We start from the raw sequence: 6000 nt of genomic DNA, 5'->3' as shown, positions 1-6000 counted from the left end.
CAACAAGTATGTACATGTTTGTATTTTTGAAAGAATTATGTATATGCATGGTTTTTGAAAAAACAAACAAAAAAATAAGTCACTGAAATAAGGCCTCAAAACACATACTAAACATTTTTTCACAAGACTTTTGGGAACTGTATATTTTAGTCTAGAGTTTGTGCTTCACAATGATGAAAAAATAATCCTGCCTACTCGGACACATAAAACAATGTATTGATTTAAAATTTTTAAGACACTTTTTGTTTAGAAAGCCCATATGCGAAGAGGCGTGAATCTTCATGAATAATGCTGTAATTCACACCTGAGGAGATAAACAGTTAAACTTATCAAAAGCAAAATAAAATAAAAATGTGTGTGTGTGTGTGTGTGTGTGTGTGTGTGTGTGTGTGTGTGTACATGATAAAAATGTTGTATTTTTTGACCAGTTTTAAAGTTTTATTAAATTTTTGTTCCTGAAATCCACCCTTCTGATGGGATCAGTATAATCCAGATTCTTTGGATCAAAGGTATCCCAATCTTACTAAAAAGTTTTGAACAACACAAACTGATGATTTCATTCAGATCAAAACCAAGATTGGATTTTGTAATCTAATCTAATTTCAGAATTCTTTTTTCCTTTTGAACAACCCATTTTCAAGATTTGATCCAATCCGATAGCTGAAATCCGATTAGATTACTTTTGAACATCTGGGCCCCAAATTCCAACCTAATTCCAGAAACTGAATTAAAATTAAACTGAGCAGGATACAGAACTTCAATGTGAATTTGGATGTAAGGAGATAAAATGATAATGAACTAAAATTCAAAGATGGGTGGATGGATGGATGAATAGACAGATATGAATGGATGGACAGACGGATGGATGGATGGATGGATGGATGGATGGATGGATGGACAGAAATGGATGGACGGAATCTGATTTCAGAATCCTTTTTTCCTTTTGAACAACCCATTTTCAAGATTTGATCTAATCCGATAGCTGAAATCTGATAAGATTACTTTTGAACAACCCATTTTCAAGATTTGATCTAATCCGATAGCTGAAATCTGATAAGATTACTTTTGAACATCTGGGCCCCAAATTCCAACCTAATGAAACTGAATTAAAATTAAATTGAGCAGGATACAGAACTTCAATGTGAATTTGGATGTAAGGAGGTAAAATGATAATGAACTAAAATTCAAAGACGGATGGATGGGTGGATGGATGGATGGATAGACAGATATGAATGGATGGACAAAAGAATGGATGGATGGATGGATGGATGGATGGATGGATGGATGGATGAATGGATGGATGGATGGATGGACGGATGGACGGATGGACAGAAATGGATGGACGGAATCTGATTTCAGAATCCTTTTTTTCCTTTTGAACAACCCAATTTCAAGATTTGATCCAATTTGATATCTGAAATCCGATTAGATTACTTTTGAACATCTGGGCCCCAAATTCCAACCTAATTCCAGAAACTGAATTAAAATTAAATTGAGCAGGATACAGAACTTCAATGTGAATTTGGATGTAAGGAGGTAAAATGATAATGAACTAAAATTCAAAGACGGATGGATGGATGGATGGATGGATGGATGGACAGATATGAATGGATGGACAAAAGGAATGAAATGGACAAAAGGAATGAAAATTAACTAAAATTCAAAGATGGATGGATGGACAGACAGACATAGATAGATAGATAGATAGATAGATAGATAGATAGATAGATAGATAGATAGATAGATGTTCTGTGCAGCTAGGGTTGTGCACTATTACTGGGATCTGTCACAGTCAGCATAGAAGGCACTCATACACTATGTTTGTCACAGTGGAACACAGCCAGAGGGGTCTAGAGCTCTCCTGGGGCTAATTACTATTACTGCAGCCTCAGGAGAATATTTAGCTCAAAGAATACTCCATATAAACACACACAGCTATCTATCATTCTCACACACTTGCAAACAACATTCAAACTCCATATTCTGCCATGTTGAAAAATCCACACACATGAACAACTCAGCAGCCATCACAAAAACATCTCCCAAGCTGCTTAAGCTGCATGAAACAGCATCCATGTGGAGTGTAATGAATGCAGCAGTGAATGAAACAACCCCATGCTCACCAGCTCATCCCACGGGCCTCATCCCTTTATCCTACTTGTAGCTTCTGTCTTTTGTCTAGAAGTGTTAATATCCCTGACTGTGTAGCTCTAACCTCAGTAGTCCAGCTGTGAGGGGATCAATACCGTACCCCAGTTCTGCTCTAGGTTATGTAAACGCCTCTTGAACTTTACAGTAAAAACACCAGGCTCCATCCCTGAGCTCCACTAAATGTTTTTCTTTTTCCTTAAAAGCCAACTATCTGACAAGGTGAGGCGGCATCCAAAAGTCTGGGTCGACTTTGCTGTGATCAGCTGGGAACATTGATTTTATGTCAAGCTAAGAGCCAACCCTGCCAGGCACAGTTGGACTGGCTGCCTCCTTCAAGTTGAACTCACCTAGCTGCCCGCTTGGCTGTTTGTTTAAAGAGGCTGATCGATACAGACACCCCTTAGCATCACCGCAACACAAACAGCATCAGAGCAACCACATAACTCTTTCACAAGGGCTCCACATCTCCTCGGAGTTACAGGGTAAACTCATTACAATTCACATTGTAGACATTTGTATGTAATGTTCACACTTACATTTTCTTTTGTTGTTTAGATAGACACTAAAACTTCAAATCACCTGAAAACTGGTCAGAACAGAACAGATTTTGTGAATGAGGCACAATCTAATTGCAGAACATTCATTTATTTATTTACTCATTAAATTATGGAGAAACATTATCCATAAAATATATTTTTTAAATGAAATGCAGATGGGGATAATAAAAAAGTGATTTGCTTTTAATATTTTAAGATAAATATATTATATATTATTAAAAATATTTACTCTTTATATAACTTATTATAATTTAATACATTATAAAGCCAAATTAGCTATACATGCTTTAAATAAATGTAATGGCATTAAAATTATTTATTTTATATAGTAAATCATTATGAAGAAGATCAAGCATGCCATGAATTTAGAATAACATAAGGTGTTTCAACAAATAATTTATGCTTTAGATGTTGTAAATAATTCTATGCAAAAGTTATTTGTCTTAAAACCATACTATACTATACACTGTACATTTAAGGAAAGAAAAATGTTTTAATTTATTTAAAATGATTACAACCAGACATATTACACAAACAAAAATAATTAGTATAAATTCTTAAGCTAACAATTGCACATTACATCTTTTTACAGTCTATGTATGAATACATTTAAAGGTCTCACTTTATATAAAGTGTCTTTACTATGTACTAACATTTAAATTAATAGTTGGATACAAAGCACTTATTGTGTACATACATGTTCTTACATGGTTCTTATATTATTATAATTACCTACATGTAATTACATCTGTAATTACACTTTTGACCCATCCCTTACATCCCACCTCAATAGCAGCAAAAGTGTTTTGCAATACAACATGAACACAATAAATACAGTGTACTTTTTTGATGTAAGTGCATAGTAGTTCAAGACACCTAATATAAAGTGTGACCCATTTGGATAGTAATGAGATCACAGATCATAATCATAGAGAAAGACAGCAGCACACACAATGCAGTTTGAGATATGATTGAGATAAGTTCTCCTCTACAACCCCCCTCCACAGTTGAAAAATGTTTGGAGCAGCTGTTTCCTTCAGACCTTTGATTCAACTTGGCTTTTGCAGCTGTCGGGGTGCAAGGAATGATATTTACCCTTATAGAAGTATAGGACAGGCACTTTATTGTTTCATCACATGTTCTTCTGCACTGAAAGACTCTCACCAGAGACCGATCGAGTGAAAAGAATTTAAAAATCCAGGTGCTTCAATAAGACAAGACCAAACAGTAACACACGGCACATACACACTCTTTTTCCCTGAAGAAGTCATAAACAGAGGAAGGTCCCCTGCTGCTAAAGTGCAGCGCATATTGAGAGCCTCTACTCCCAGCCATCCAATGGGTTGCCTTGTTTATTAATCCTGTGTAAGAATGCCACTTTCAAACAGCACAGAGCTCCCAGAGGTGCCCTGGCCTTGCTTTTTTTCTGACATGTGATAAACACAAGATGGCCGCCCCCACCCCAGTTGGTTTACATAAGACTGCTAAAACATCCCTCCGCCTCTTGCCCTCTACACCGGCAGCACGTACCCTTCTCAGCACAACCCCAGCAGCCAGAAACAGCCTACCCGCTCATTTGCCAGCAGACCATACATGCGGCGTATTTGTGCTGCATAAATCATCCTTTCATCGCACAGTTTCTCCTGGCGGCCATGTTTTTTTTCCAGGTTTGTGGAGGTAGCATACCTCTGCCCTGTACTGTAGCGGCTCTGTAAACCATTGACGGATCCAGTCCAGCTGGCTGGGTGAGCAGCCCTCTCCCTGACATTCTCGCCCTCTTCTAGTCCACTCCAGGCAGGCTGACGGGTCCTACCCCTCATCTACCACCTCCGCTGACCAAAAACAGCTTCTTTTTTTATTCATCGCCTTGTTCACTCACTGACTCTGTGAAATTAAAACCTATGTGGAAGAAAAAATGACGACTTGCAGTGAATGAAAGTAACAGCATGGTTCATGATGAAGACTACCCTTGTGAAAAAGAAGTGGGCTTAAGTGTACTGAATGTGCACTTAATGACTAACATACTAAAGCACAAGTAAAATACTTACAGATAAAATACTTATAATTTTAACTGTTTTTATTTGAACTTTTTAAAGAAACTGTTTTAAATGTACCAAACTACATCTCAATCATTATAAATGTGTAATTACAAATATATTTAAATACATGACAAGCTTCAACAGAAATTACATTAAAGTATATTTTAGTTTTTAGTTAACATAAATGTTTGTCAGTACATTTGGAAGTACACTTTTAACCATACTTCAAAAACAATAGAAGTAATTATGAAATTTGATATAAAGATTTACTTCAGCTCTACTTAAGTGGGTAAAGTGGGTAAAGTACACTTAAGGTAAACTAATTGCATACTCCATAAAATTTTGACAACAGATTACAAGCAATATTATTAATTAAATTCAACACATAAAATTGAGTTAGAATTAATCAAATTAAATCTTTAAATGTCAGCCATTTAAAACAAGTAAAATTTAAGTAAAATTTAAACAAAAATATCTGAATAACAGACAGACGTCGAAGATGAATTAAGAACTCTTTATTTTTTATTGCCAACATTGAAGACACCTGATGATAACAAGCAGAATCACTGAAGGAAAGAGAAACACAAGAATTAACAAAGGTTTAGATGTTGATGTTGATTTTATTGAAAATGTTTGGTCACCGATATGGTGATCAGTGTTTCATTTAGATTGGCAGTTTGACTCTTTGCTTTTTATGTCAGTTTGTGGTTTTTGTAATGTTGTTTGCTAATTCTACACATTTTAAATGGTTGACTTTTAAGGAATTAATTTGATTAATTCTAACTTAATTCTTATATGTTGAATTTAATTAATAATATTGCGTGTAACTTGTTGCCACAATTTTATTGAGTAGATAGAGCATATTACTTTTTACAGTGTACAACACATTTTCATTTAATTGTAAATAACATATTAAGTGTCCGGAAACATTGCATTAAGTTCGTACTTAAGAAGTATATTCTTTTAAAGTATATTATTTCTGTAAAAGTACATTTCGAGATGCTTAACTTGTATAGCCTACTGAGAAATCACTGGATAAACTGGACAAATTTACTACTAAATCTACTAAGCTGGTCTTCCAGCCTGGTCAGGTTTTAAAGGGGTTTTGGGCACTTTTCTGTTGGTCAAACTAGGAAACCAGTTGGCCACCCAGCTAAACTAGCTAAACATCAGCTTGACAAAATGAAGACCAGCTTAAACCAACCTAATTTCACTGCAATTCATACATATTTGATGAGGTGGCTAATTTGTAC

This window comes from Ctenopharyngodon idella, chromosome 9 (genome assembly GCF_019924925.1).
Source record: "Ctenopharyngodon idella isolate HZGC_01 chromosome 9, HZGC01, whole genome shotgun sequence".
In the NCBI taxonomy this organism is placed as follows: Eukaryota; Metazoa; Chordata; class Actinopteri; order Cypriniformes; family Xenocyprididae; genus Ctenopharyngodon; species Ctenopharyngodon idella.
The sequence above is the reverse complement of the archived record's forward strand: the minus strand, read 5'-3'. Positions refer to the sequence as shown.